The sequence below is a fragment of the Amblyraja radiata genome, chromosome 10 (genome assembly GCF_010909765.2).
Source record: "Amblyraja radiata isolate CabotCenter1 chromosome 10, sAmbRad1.1.pri, whole genome shotgun sequence".
NCBI classification, from domain to species: Eukaryota; Metazoa; Chordata; class Chondrichthyes; order Rajiformes; family Rajidae; genus Amblyraja; species Amblyraja radiata.
The window spans coordinates 43,985,960-44,000,990 of NC_045965.1; the positions used below are offsets into that span (position 1 = coordinate 43,985,960).

At 44.9% G+C, this 15,031-nt stretch overlaps 1 protein-coding gene across 2 annotated transcripts in view; it reads right to left on the bottom strand.

The window, feature by feature from the left end:
• Positions 1–1,634, bottom strand: part of tesk2 (testis associated actin remodelling kinase 2) — a 58,982-nt gene extending 57,348 nt beyond the window's left edge. Inside the window, exon 1 of one of the 2 annotated variants that reach the window (XM_033028697.1) lies at positions 1,542–1,634. The gene's annotated coding sequence lies outside the window, so the exon portion shown is untranslated. Of the gene's footprint in view, positions 1–1,533 lie in introns of both variants that reach the window. The other variant, XM_033028696.1, reaches the window with a different exon arrangement.
• Positions 1,635–15,031: the final 13,397 nt, after the last annotated feature.

Sequence of the window (15,031 nt, forward strand, 5' to 3'; positions counted from 1 at the left end):
GCTCTGTGAGGCTGAAGCTCTACCAACTGCACAACTAACATAATCCCCTCCAAAACATAGGCAGTGAAAAATGGTATTACTCCAAGAACATAATACAAAGCAAAGGTTTTCAAATTGTATTATAGAAACAGAGTCCAAAGCTATACTGCTAGCTGTAAATTATCCCTTGTATAAATTACAGCAAAACAGTATAAAAAGGGGAGAATAAGTTGCAAGGCCTCAGGGAAATGAGACCGATGGAAACATTCTCGTCATAGCCAGCACAAACCACTTGGGCCAGTAGGTCTCCACTTGGGTTATTGTAGGTCATAAAAATAAACAACAGTATACGTAATTAAAAATAACAAAACATGTGTATTCATCCCGAAGTGCAACATCAAAGTTTAAGTCAGTTATCGCACCATGGGTGACACTATTATTTTCAGAATGTCTTTCTAATCTATGCAATGCACACACACGACTGTAGCAAGAATTACATTTCTGCAAATCACCCACATTTACCCCCATGCTGTTGATGGGCACCAATTTGCGATAAATTAATTTTTGACTTAAAATAGGATAAATAAACCATGATAAAAATATTACAGTTTAAAAAAATTCTATGAATCAGACATAGGGTTAGAACATACATTAATGTATTTACATTAATGCATTACTATGGAGGGCAACTATAACATTAGAAATTTAAAAAAACATCACAAATACCAAACATCAAATACTGCAACTTATTATAACATGTCTTTAAACTGGTTAAAAGGAATCCTGCCTAAAATTTCAGTTTCTCTTGTGTCTCTTTTAAGAGATAATCGTTTTTTTAAAAACTGATGGATGCTAATAACTATGCAGTAATTATAACCTTCACCCAATCAAATTTTCAATCTATACATTGAACTTGATAAAAATAGAGAACCGCATTAACAAAATTAGATTTTTGAAAATAATTTTAATTATCAATAGTCATCACTGAAGTTACAACTGAAGTTACGTGCCACAATACGACTTCTAAACTAACTTTTATTTGGAGAGTTAGTTGATGTATTTCACGTCTTAGATACTGCAATTCGGTGTAATTGTAAACAAACACAAACGCTGGTCGTGCCCAGGTTACAACAGGGTTCCGCGCCGTTCTGTAACCGGATAGCTCTCAAGTCTGACCTGCTGCCGCCAACCAAGTTTCTTGGCTGCCCCCCCCCCGCAGCAAACGGCAAACTCATCCCCATCCGTTAACCAAACCCCCGCTCCCGCTCACAGGTTGTATGTTCATAACCTGGGGGGGGGGGGGGGGGAAGGACTGTGCTCCTTGTAGCTCTCGACACTCGCTTTAGAGATGAGGAAAACTCACTCACCCCGGCACCGCCAGCGCTGGTACTGATGCCAATACGAGGAGTCACGCCCCTACTTCGTTACTGTGTAACTGCGTTGGTCCACGGTAGTAGAGTGGAGACTGCGGCCCGCTACGCTCGGTTCCGCCCCCCCACTTCAAGAAACAAAATGACTCCCGTTCAACCAACGCCAGTGACAAGCAACACAAACTGACTCACCGCTTCCCCGGCCTCCGCGCCTCACACTTGCTGCGCCTTTACTCGTCTCGTCCCAGTCCGGTCCGGCCCTTCCCGGATTCCTTTTGTCGCGCAGCCGCACAACCGCGTTCGGCGGGGCGGGGCGGGGCGGGACGGGACGAGGCGACAGCGTTGACAGACAGCGGCCCTCCGCCAATCAGCAGAACTGTGGGCGGGGCCCATCTGCACTACGTGACGTCGCTCCTCCAGCAAGAACCCCGGCCTCTGCGCCTGCGCCCTGCTAGTTGCTGCCGGACCTCAGGATGGCAACGCTCACCTAGTGGCGGAGTGTCTTCACCTCACACACTGTAAGCTGCAAACTCACTCACAGACTTATCTACACCCTTCCATCTCTCACCCCACAGCTTGGTGGCTTGTTTTAGTTCGAAAGTGAACCTCGATTTAAAAATTCTCAAAACTTCATATTCCACCATGGTCCCAACTAGTGTGAAAAAGGGTCTTGACCCAAAACGTTACCCATAGAGTCACAGAGTGATCCAGTGTGGAAACAGGCCCTTCGGCCCAACTCTCCCACACCGGCCAACATGTCCCAGCTACACTAGTCCCACCTGCCTGCGTTTGGTCCATATCCCTCAAACCTGCCCATGTATCTGTCTAACTGTTTCTTGAACGATGGGATAGTGATAGTCCCGGCCTCAACTACCTCCTCTGGCAGTTTGTTCCATACACCCACCACCCTTTGTGTGAAAAAGTTACCCCTCAGATTCCCATTAAATCTTTTCCCCTTCACCTTGACCTATGTCCTCTGGTCCTCGATTCCCCTACTCTGGGCAAGAGACTCTGTGCCATTCCTTCTCTCCAAAACTGCTGCCTGTCCCACTGAATTACTCCAACATGTTGTGTCTATTTTCGTTGTATAACCAGCATAGAAACATAGAAAATAGGTGCAAGAGTAGGCCATTCAATATGATCATGGCTGATCATCCAACCCAGTATCCCGTACCTGCCTTCTCTCCATACCCCCTGATCCCTTTAGCCACAAGGGCCACATCTAACTCCCTCTTAAATATAGCCAATGAACTGGCCTCAACTACCTCCTGTGGCAGAGAGTTCCAGAGCATCTGAGGTTCCTCCCTACACCTCCGTTACCGTCTCATTCTGGGATCTTGCTCAGCCTTAAATTTATCTAATTGATCCTCCAAGCTGTCGATGCCTCAAACTTCTTTCCCTGGATGACCTCATTTTTTTACCTCCTCCCCGTTTTAAGATGTTCCTCGTCCACCGCGCTTTTAGCCACATGCCCGAAAGTGACTAGTCTGTGTTATTTTTGTCTGATAACGTCGTGAAGCAGCTTAGAATTTATTTGCTACACGATGATACTACGTGCATATATTATTATTTAATTACAATTAGTACCCCCGTTTTACTTGTGACGTACAGGAGCACTTTCGCGAGGTCCCAAGAGGTTCAACAAGACTGTAGGAAAGAATTACAGGTGCTGGTTTAAATCGAAGGTAGACACAAAATGCTGGAGTAACTCAGCAGTATAGGCAGCATCTCTGGAGAGAAGGAATGGGTGACGTTTTGGGTCGAAATCCTTTTTCAGACGCCAGTATTTTGTGTCTACCTTAGGTTCAAGAAGACTGTTCCCTGCCATCTGCCGAATGACATTTTGGGATGTGCAATATAGATAACAGAATCAAGGTACAGAATAAAAAGCCAATCGAAAACCAATCCTTGCCTAAACTTAATGTTTAAGAAGGAACTGCAGATGCTGGAAAATCTTCCTTGCCTAAACTTAAATATTTTGCAAGCCATAACAAGAATCAGGACAGTCCACAAGATTGTTTTGATCAAGATTCTAGCTTCTGCAGTTTATTGTGTCTCCGCAAACATCCACTTGACAACACTAAATGCTGCCACCTCTTTGGTCCATTTGCTTAAAAGTCACCTGGTCGAATCTCCAGAACCTAGCACTACATATGTTTTAACTAAAGCGCGCATTCAACTTCCGCTCGACTTAGCAATAACAAACCACGGAAGGAGGAAGAAAATATCTTCATCGTACGCACTACAATTGTTCAAGTGGACTCGCCATCACCATCTTGAGGGCATCTAGGGACAGGCAACAAATGCTGATCTTGTTTGATTTCTTACGTGTTGCTTATTACGTCGGGTTACATTTGTTTGCTAAGTCAGAATGAAAACTCGTTACTTTGTTTTTGCTATTTATGCTCTCAGCTTTCTATTCATCCTTCCTTAATTTCTTCAATCTCTTCTACTTCCATCATATTCATTTTGATCCACGAAGACTGGTAGAAAAGTAACATAGTTTGGCGGTCTCAAGAACAACAACTGAAGTTTTAAACAAATCTTTATTCAAAAGTTCGGTTTTCAGTACACAGGTTCTCCAGACACGTCTGGCCACATCGGTGGTCAGCGCTGAACTGGCGCGCGAAAGCGAAACCGCGTGAAAACAAACAGCCCCTCCCGAGTCACATGACCGCGGCTTCCAAACGGCAGGTTCGATACCTGCGTGCGCCAGTAGGCGCCGCTACATGGCCCTCCCCAGAATCTGCGGTACGGAAACGCACGGGTAATCGGACGGTTCGACCGGAACGCGTAGTCCGAGGTCGCGGGGCGAGCGTAACAGTAGGGGCTGGCAAAACAAAACCGGAGGGACGCGGAGAACGCGAACGAGGGACGGGCGTAACAAAGGGGACCGGAGAAACATGATCGGGGGTAACAGGTGCAGAGCGCGGTAAAACGGCTGGTGGACGTCCTCTACGCCGCGGAGTAGCCACTGTCACTGGGCTATCCTCGTCGACGTGTGTTGGCTTAAGGCAGCTCACGGAGACGAACTCCTCCTTGCCACCCATGTCCAACGTAAACGTCGAGGCACCAGTACTCAGCACCCTGTACGGACCCTCGTACACCCGCTGTAACGGCGAGTGGTGAGCATCGCTACGGAGAAAAGCATAAGCACAATCCCGTAACATGGTAGGCACATGTACCGCAGACGAACCATGCCGGGAAGTGGGAACCGGGACCAAAGCGCGCGCCCGCTCGCGAAGGCCAGCTAACAACGCCGAAGCCGGGACCTGTTGATCCCAGGGGACAGGCAGGAAATCCCCAGGAACTCGCAAAACCGAGCCGTAAACCATCTCGGCCGAGGAGGCTTTGAGGTCCTCCTTAGGCGTGGTTCTGATGCCTAGGAGGACCCAAGGCAACTCGACGACCCAATATGGGCCTGTGAGTCGAGCTTTCAACGCCGACTTGAGGTGCCTGTGGAAACGCTCAACCAAATCGTTGGACTCTGGGTGATACGCGGTGGTCTGATGCAGCTTTGCGCCATACAGCTGCGCCATACCACTCCACAGGGAGGACGTGAACTGGGTCCCACAGTCGGTAGTGATATCGGAGGGAACCCCGAAACGAGCGATCCAATTCGAGACAATGGCCCTCGCGCATGCCTCAGCGGAGGTATCCGTTAACGGTATCGCCTCCGCCCACCTGGTAAACCTGTCTACGATGGTCAGTAGGTGAGTATCCCCACGCAAACACGGCAAGGGACCCACCAGTTCGACATGGATGTGCAGGGACCTGACGTCCGGGACGGCAAAATCCTGTACCGGCGGGCGCACATGTCTCTGTACCTTGGAAGTCTGGCATGGGACGCAGGAACGGGCCCACGCTGCGACCTGCTTCCTTAACCCATGCCAGACGAACTTCGCCACGACCAAGGCAGAGGTGGCACGAATGGACGGGTGCGCTAAGCTGTGGATAGTGTCGAAAATCCGACGCCGCCAAGCAACCTGGACAATGGGACGGGCTTTGCCCGTGGAGATATCGCAAAGGACTCGCACGCCGGCGGCACCGCAAGGCACCTTAGCCAGTTTGAGACCTGATTCAGCATTGCGGTCAACCTCCATACCGGCATCTGCCTGTTGGGCAGCGGCCAGCTCCTCATAATCTACGCCTAGACTTAGCTGAAACATCGGGCAGTGCTGGACGGGACAATGCGTCAGCCACAACATTTAGCTTCCCTGCCACATGCCGAATATTGGACGTGAATTCGGAAATGTAGGCGAGGTGCCGTTGCTGTCTGGCAGACCAGGGGTCAGATACCTTGGTCAAGGCGAACGTGAGTGGCTTGTGGTCTGTGAATGCTGTGAAAGTGCGCCCCTCCAGGAAATAACTAAAATGGTGGATCGCTAGGTAGAGTGCAAGGAGCTCCCAGTCGAAAGCGCTATACTTAACTTTGGGGGCTCTTCCGGTGGCGCCATGCTGGACTAGCAGTCGCAACTTTTATCTCCGCTGCTGAAAATTCGCGATTTTTCGCGTTAAAATCGGGTCTGGAGGTCGGGACCGATTAAAAAAACTTACCGGAGCCCCGGGACGTCGCGCTGATGACGTCATCAGTAAGCGCTGTGATTTAAATGGAGGATAAAGGCTTTTAAATGAAAAAAATGTCTCCAGCTCAGAGCCCTCAGAGAACAATCTCAAAACAGCTGCTGAAAACCCAGAAACCTGAAGAACAGACCTCTGAAGTGGATTTTGGAATGGCTACAAGATCCAAGACTGAGATGGCTACTAAGGAGAAAAATGAAATGGAGGAGATAAAGAACTCGGTAAGAGAACTGAGAAAGGATATTGAGGTTGGAAACTCAAAAATGATGGAAAATATTAATGTTAAATTGATGGAAAATATGTCGAACATCAATGCTGGTAATCAAAAAGTTATTGACTGCATTGGCATTATACAAAAACGAATTGAGGATGTGCAAGAAGAGCTAACGGGGACAATTAATAAAGGGGAAGAAGAGTCTACGAGGAAGTTTGAGGCTGTGCATGTAACTGTTTCTTCAAATGTAACTGCAATGAAAGACATGGAAACAGTTGTTGAACAAATGGCTGAAGATATGCAGGGAATGAAGCTAGAACTAGACAACCTCAAGAGTCAACTGGCGAAAGTCTCGGATAAATGTCTTGATCTCGAAGCTCGCTCAAGACGCCAAAATTTACGAATACTAGGAGTATCAGAGGGAGCAGAGGGGAACCACGCCCGTGAGTTCACTGCCAACTTAATCAAACATGTACTCAATTTACCTGTGGAACCGGAAATTGAAGTGGCACATCGAATACCCAGATTTAAGCCAAGATCACAAGCAGATCCAGCCCACCCACGACTAGAGTATAGGGGGCGCTGCACTGGCAGCAGCCTGTCGGCAGCGTGTCCGTTTTTTTTCAACTTTTTAAATTTTTTTAGTATGTTTAAAAGTCTGTTTTTAATGTTTCTTTGTGTGTTAAGTGTGGGGGGTGGTGTGGGGGGGTAAGGGGGAAACCGTTTCGGCCGCCTCTTCCATGGAGAGGCAATTTTTTCAGGTCGCCTCCCCCGTGGCCTAACAGCAAGGATCGGCGCGGACTTTCCCGGAGACGCGCCCGGAGCTTCAGCGGCGGGCGCAGCGTAGACTCTCGGCGCGGAGCGGGTGAGACCTCGCTGGAGGGGAGCGCTCCGTTACGCTGGCCCGCGGCAGCCGGCAGCCTGAAGCCGCGGTCTGCAGAACTCCAGCTGGTGCGGCGTCTACAGCCCAGGATCCCTCGTGGAGGACCCGGGGGGAAGAAGAAGCTTCCACCGCCGGCCCGCGGCCGTCTTCTACCGCGGGTGCGGCATGGACTTACCATCTCCCCTGGAGGGGAGCTTCGACCGCCGGCCCTGCAGACTGCGGTGCTTCCGGCTGCGGCATGGCAGGTATTTTAAAACTTTGACCGCCGGCCTGCGGCCTTCACCAGCCTGAAGCCGCGGTCTCTGGTTGGGAAGAGCCGATCCTGGACTCACCTTGACTTTGACTTTGTCCCTTACCATCTGGACGCCCGCAGCAACGGCTGTGGAGGGTGGTGGTCCCGACCACGGGGGAAAATGGAGGAGGACTGGCCAAGCTCTGTGCCTTCCACCACAGTGATGAATGCTGTGGTGGATGTTTGTGTAAAATTTTTATTGTGGTTGTGTTCTTTATTATTGTACCGCTGCTGGCAACCCAAATACCACCGACCTTGGTTGTGTGGCAATTAAATTATATCTATCTATCTATCTATCATAGTCAAACTTCGGGACATTTCAGCACTTGAAGAGCTGATGAAAAAAATCAAATACGGAGTGAAGATGACGTTTGGAAACGACTCTATCAAACTCCTCTGGGATTATCCCTATGAGATCGTGCAAAAGAGAAGTAAGTTCTCACAGACAAGACAGATTCTCCATGGAGTTCAAGATGTCAGATGTGGCGTTTTTTATCCGGCCAGGATGCCCATTACTTTCAAGGGAAAAGAGAAAACTTTCACTAATTCGGACGCATCTTATAAATATGCCCAAGAGATTGTGGCAGAAGATTAATCAAGGCAGCGGGACGGTATGGACAAATTCTTTCCTTTTATTACTTCACAGAGAACACCCGAAGATAAGGGAAGAAACACTATTTTCTAAAAGTTTAAAATGGAAGTGCATTTCCACGTGCGCTGGTCTAGACACCTTATCTCCTTCGGACGCTTTGGAATTCAACTCAAGGACATTCTTTGTTCAAAATGAAGGAAAGTGATAAACAACGCAGAGACGAACAGGAGAGCCGAATGTGGAAAACATCACAAGGACAAATGGCGGTTTAAGATCTTAAAATAGCTTTACAAAATATAGAGAATTAACAATAATTAACAATACTAATATAGAAATAGAAATGGAAACTAACTTGAACTATATAATGGGCAAAATGTAATAATGTGTTAAAAAGACTGACTATCTCGTATATAGAGCGAGACAGTTAAGCAGGGATAAAGAAATAATAAATAACACATTTTAGAACTAACGTAGATAATACTGAAAGTTTAAGTGCTATGTAGTTCATGTGGGGAAGGGAGGAGACTCAGGCACCTGGCATAATTCCAGGAGCCTGATCCTGGTTAACCCTTTCAGCCAACAGCTTACTATTATCAAAGGTATACCTAATTATAAATAATTAGTAGATAAAAGTGTTAGATATATAAATTTCACAGTAGCTGAACACACGATCTGATAAGTCTGAATGAAATATATATATATAGTGTAATTGGGTGAAATACAACTGATTTTGAAATGGTACCGCCCTCCTAGGTTTAGAGTAATAAAGGGAGCGGAGCTAATTGTACAACATCAACATCGGAAGTCGAATAGATGTCGAATCCCACAGATGGGTGGGGCACTCACTACAGTGTCGAATACTCCAGACACTAATTTTACTTGTTCAATTTTTTTTAAATCACAATATGTCACAACTATGTGTTTTTTTTTCAAGGACAATCGTAAAAGGGATCTACCAAGGAAGTCAGTAATATAAACGCCCCCCAAATATCCAGAGTCCTGAGGTATGGATGCACCGTAATAAATAAGGGTGTTAAAAACAGCGAAAATGCAAGATGATAAACAAAAGAAAATGGGAGGAATCACACTGTGTAGCTGGAATATAAGGGGTATTAATGAACCAATTAAAAGGGGCAAGATACTAGCTCAGTTGAAATCATACAACACGGACATTACTTTTCTACAAGAAACGCATCTTAAACATCAAGATCAGATGAGATTGAGGGCGAATTGGATAGGCCAAACATTTCACTCCTCACATACTTCGAAATCCAGAGGCACCGCAATTATTATTCGCAAAGGAATACCATTTAAATCAAAGAACATTATATCAGATAAGGAAGGGAGATATCTTATAGTTACAGGAGAGATCCATGCTACGCCAATCACTTTGGTAAATATATATGCGCCCAATTTTGATAATCCTCAATTTTTCAATAAAATCCTGAATACAATCGCAGAATTTAACTACCAAAATTTTATAATTGGAGGAGACTTCAACTGTGTTTTAGACCCGTATTTAGATAAATCGATGCAAAAACAAAGAGGTAATATGAAATCTAAAACTAGTGAACTCTTAAATACATATATAAAAAATACAAATATAGCAGACGTTTGGAGGATCGCGAATCCGACTGGAAGGGAATACTCGTTTTATTCAATGGTACACAAAACATATTCACGTATAGATTATTTCCTAGTGGATACAAAACTAATCCCTTACACTATGAACCCTAAATATCACACCAATACGATTTCAGATCACTCCCCGCTAACTTTCGTTTTAAAATTAGAAGGAATGTCTACGAACAAATCGTTCTGGAGGTTTAACTCGCAAATTCTGAAAGACCCACAAGTTGTATATATCTAAAAAAACAGATGGACCTATTTTTTGAGACAAACGATACACCAGATATATCTGGTGTATCGTTTCGCCGAACACCTCCGCTCAGTCCGCCTTAACCTACCTGACCTCCCGGTGGCTCAGCACTTTCACCTTTCACCCCACCAGCCGGCAAATACAACACATAATCCTCCGCCATTTCCGCCACCTCCAACGTGACCCCACCACTCGCCACATCTTCCCATCTCCCCCCATGTCTGCCTTCCGCAAAGACCGCTCCCTCCGCAACTCCCTCGTCAATTCTTCCCTTCCCTCCCGCACCACCCCCTCCCCGGGCACTTTCCGTTGCAACCGCAAGAAATGCAACACCTGTCCCTTCACCTCCCCCCTCGACTCCATTCAAGGTCCCAAGCAGTCGTTCCAGGTGCGACAAAGGTTCACCTGTATCTCCTCCAACCTCATCTACTGCATCCGCTGCTCTAGATGTCAGCTAATTTACATCGGTGAGACCAAGCGTAGGTTGGGCGACCGTTTCGCCGAACACCTCCGCTCAGTCCGCCTTAACCTACCTGACCTCCCGGTGGCTCAGCACTTCAACTCCCCCTCCCATTCCCAATCCGACCTCTCTGTCCTGGGTCTCCTCCATTGCCAGAGTGAGCAACAGCGGAAATTGGAGGAACAGCACCTCATATTCCGTCTGGGGTCCTTGCGCCCTTATGGCATCAACATTGAATTCCCCCAATTTGGTTAGCCTGTGCTGTCCCCTCCCCTTCCTTCACCCTCTAGCTGTCTCCTCCCACCCTCCCATCCGCCCGCCCTCGGGCTCCTCCTCCTCCCCTTTTTCCTTCTTTCTTTCCCCACCCCCCATCAGTCTGAAGAAGGGTTTCGGCCCGAAACGTCGCCTATTTCCTTCGCTCCATAGATGCTGCTGCACCCGCTGAGTTCCTCCAGCAATTTTGTGTACCACCAGATATATCGCCCACTTTATTATGGGTATCCTTCAAAGCATTTATTAGAGGAGTCATTATCTCGTATCAAGCTTTTCAAAACAAAAAGAATAAGAATGAACAAAGACAATTAGAAGAACAAATCAGACAACTAGATATAGATAATGCTAAAGATCCAACTATGGATAAACATAATAAAATTTGAATACTGAAATTTAAGCTAAATAAATTATTGTCAGAGAAAGTTATAAGACTATTCCAAATTACAAAACAAGAACATTTCGAATTTGGGGATAAACCCCATAAACATTTGGCACGCCAACTGAAAAAACGTGAAAAAGATCATGCAATTTTAAAGATTAAATCAGATAGAGGGGAATTATTAACACTACCTAATGATATCAATAAAAGATTTGCTCAATTTTACCAGAATTTATACACATCCAAAACGTTAATAGACAATAATAAAGTTTCAGAATTTCTGGACAATTGTAACCTTCCAAAACTAGAACTGAAGGAACAAGAGGAACTGGGAGCACAAATTACATCTAAGGAAATAGAAGACACAATAAATACACTTAAGAATGGAAAAACACCAGGACCAGACGGATTCAGTAATTAATTTTAATGTTTTTACGACATAGTTACACCACGTTTACAGAAAATGTATACATACGCTTTTAAAGAACAAATCTTACCTGAAACACTAGCAGAATCAACGATCACATTAATACTTAAAAAAGATAAAGATATAGAAGAACCAGGCTCATATAGAGCTATTGCTTTGTTAAATACGGATCAAAAAATATTAGCGAAAATACTAGCTAGAAGACTAAGTAAATATGTTAGTAAATTAATATACGAGGATCAAACGGGATTTATACCTAAGAGACATTCATTTAATAACCTGAGACGTCTGCTTAACATAATGCATTCACACAAACCTCAAGAACAAGAGTTATCTATCATTTCATTGGACGCAGAAAAAGCGTTTGATCAAGTAGAATGGGATTATATGATTAAAGTATTGCAAAAATTTCAAATGGGAGAGAACTTCATCGCATGGATAAAATTATTATATAACAAACCCACGGCTAGAATATTAACTAATGGCTCGGGGTCCCACGATGTCTAACTAACATCGGCCTATATGGCAAAGGGGTCCTGGAACTACCTCTCACTAGTCTAACAGAGGAATACAAGTGTTCTAAAGTAAGACTTCAGATGACACTGAGGGACTCTAGAGACAAGACCATCAGTGCTGTTGCGCCGCCCCTAGTAACTGGCCGGAAGTGGACGCCATCTGATGCAGTACAGCAAGCTTCATCAGCCCTGAGATACAAAGACATCGTGGGGCAAGTCCAGCAGGGAAGAGGAGGCTTTGGCCTTACGACAAGTAAACCAACTTGGCGAAAGGCCACAACATCAGAGCGGAGGACATTGGTGGTCGAGGAGGTGCGGCGACAAGAGGAGGCCGCAAGAAGTGCAAAGGCGGTCTCTCTTGCCAAACAGGGGCAATGGATGCAGTGGGAAGGTGTGGAGCGGAGGAAGATCAGCTGGAAAGAACTATGGGAAATGGAAGCAAGCAAGATCAGCTTCATCATCAGAGCGACTTATGACGTGCTTCCATCACCAAAGAACCTCCATCAGTGGTACGGCGAGGATCCAACCTGTGCCCTCTGCCCAACTCCAGCGACCCTCAAACACATCATGGTAGGCTGCAAGACCAGCCTCACGCAAGGGAGATACACGTGGCGGCATAATCAGGTACTAAAAAGCCTGGCATCAGCCCTTGAGAACAGGCGGTGTGCGACCAACTCCTTGCCTCCGAGAGCAAGCAACCACCTCCCCCTAAGGGCAACAACCTTTGTCCGAGAAGGACAGAAAACAACTAAACATCCTTCCACCAGATCAGAAGAAGGAAACCTATGCAGGGCCCGCGACTGGAGGATGCTGGCGGACATCGGCCGACAACTAGTTTTTCCACCTGAAATTGCTTCCACCAACCTCAGGCCAGACTTGGTGTTCTGGTCCCCTTCACAGAAGACTGCTTACATCATAGAGCTCACAGTTCCATGGGAGAACTCTGTTGAGGAGGCCTATGAGCGTAAGAAGCTGCGTTACGCAGAGCTTGCAGCAGAGGCAACGCAGCGTGGCTGGAACACCAAAGTCTATCCAGTTGAAGTGGGATGCAGAGGATTTGTTGCGTCATCTACCATCAGACTGCTGAAGGAGCTTGGAATCCACGGTCAGGCTCTGCGGAAGACCATAAGATCACTCTCAGAGGCGGCTGAAAGAAGCAGCCGGTGGATTTGGCTCAAGCGGAAAGACCCATGCTGGGCCCCAAGTATTTCAGGGTGAATCTTTGGGACGGTTTGACACGGGACACGCGCTGAGGGCTGATCATCCTGCAGCGGGCCGCCCTTGTGGAGGGTGTATAGTGATAAAAGGCCGAAACACCCAGTGATGCAAGGGTACACTACTGATGATGTGTCCTGTGCCCAACTGTCCTGAAGGTTACCCAGGCCAAGATATACGTATCCACTCCCCCGCCCCCCCCCCCCCCCCACAGAAGTTGAGCGTCTACCACTCTCAACAATCAACAAATGTCGTGAAATGCTCCCCACCTATTGGCACAAGGGACTTCTTAACATCTTGTCCTGTGTATTTGATTCTATCTACGAAATTCCAATTATCAAGGGGCAATAGACAAGGATGTTCATTATCACCGCTGTTATTTGCTCTGGTAATTGAACCTTTAGCTGAAAAAATCAGAACACACCCGGATATTTACGGTTATAAAACAAAATATTCAAATAACATAATATCTTTATATGCAGACGATGTACTACTGTATATCACAAAACCCCAAATCAGTATACCAAACATATTAAATCTAATTGAGGACTTTGGATCTTTCTCAGGATACAGAATAAACTGGAACAAAAGTGAAATTATGTCGATAAAACCGAAAGACTCAACACATCTCTTGAAATTCCCCTTTAAAATAGCCACAGAAAAATTCAAATATTTGGGAATTGAAATTACTAGAAACTATCACGCTATGTTTAATGCCAATTATAGTCCCTTACTTAAGAAACTAAATAATCTAATCAAATTCTGGAAAACGCTCCCGATGTCTTTAATAGGTCGAATAAATGCTATAAAAATGATATTTTTACCACAAATCCTATATTTATTTCAATCAATACCTATATATCTTCCAAAAAAGTTTTTCAAAAAATTGGACTCAGACATCACAAATTTTATATGGGATTATAAATCCCACAGAATACAAAGAGCACACCTTAGTAAACCAAAAGAGATGGGTGGTCTAGCGCTCCCTAACTTTATGTACTATAATTGGGCAGTAAATATTAAAAATATGATTCACCTGCTGGACAATTCTGCCCAGCAGGTGGACTGGATTGTAATAGAGAGAGAGGACTGCTCTCCGTGTAATACAGGAGCGACTCTCCTCTCACCAATGAATCTGAATAACAAAAATTACAATAAAAATCCAATGATACATAGCACAATTAGAACTTGGAAACAAATAAAACAGAATCTAAAATTAAGAAATCTATCTCTTTTAATGCCAATAGTCAATAATCTGTCATTTAAACCTTCAATTATAGATAAATCATTTACACAATGGGAAAGAATGGGAATCAAAATGCCGGAGACTTGTATGAATTGGGAAAATCATTATAATTTCAACAATTACAACTGAAATATAATTTGAAAAATAATCAATATTTTAAATATCTTCAAATCCGTGACTATCTGAAAAAATACACAAAAGACTATCATAACATGCCTCCAGACTTACTGGATGAAGCAATGAAGACAAAGGCTGAATCAGCAAATCTAATATCATACTTATACAACATTATTTTAAATATAGAAATACCTACAACTGATGGTATTAGAAGAGACTGGGAACAAGAACTAGCTATAAAAATTTCAAAAGAGAGCTGGGATAAACACTTACTATATGTGCATAAATGCTCGATCAACGTACGACATACTCTAATTCAATTCAAAACATTACATAGACTATATTATTCAAAAACCAATATAAATAAACTTTTCCCCAATGTCTCACCCATTTGTGATAAATGTCAGTCTCAAGAAGCTACCATTGCGCACTCTTTTGTTTTTTGTATAAAAATCCAAAAATTCTGGAACGAAATATTTGAAATCTTCACAAAATTAATTAAAATAAAACTTGTACCAAAAGCAGAATGGATCATTGGAATATCGGAAGGTAACCCCGAACTAAACGTGTTTCAAAAGAACTTACTTAATTACGGGCTAATAATGGGAA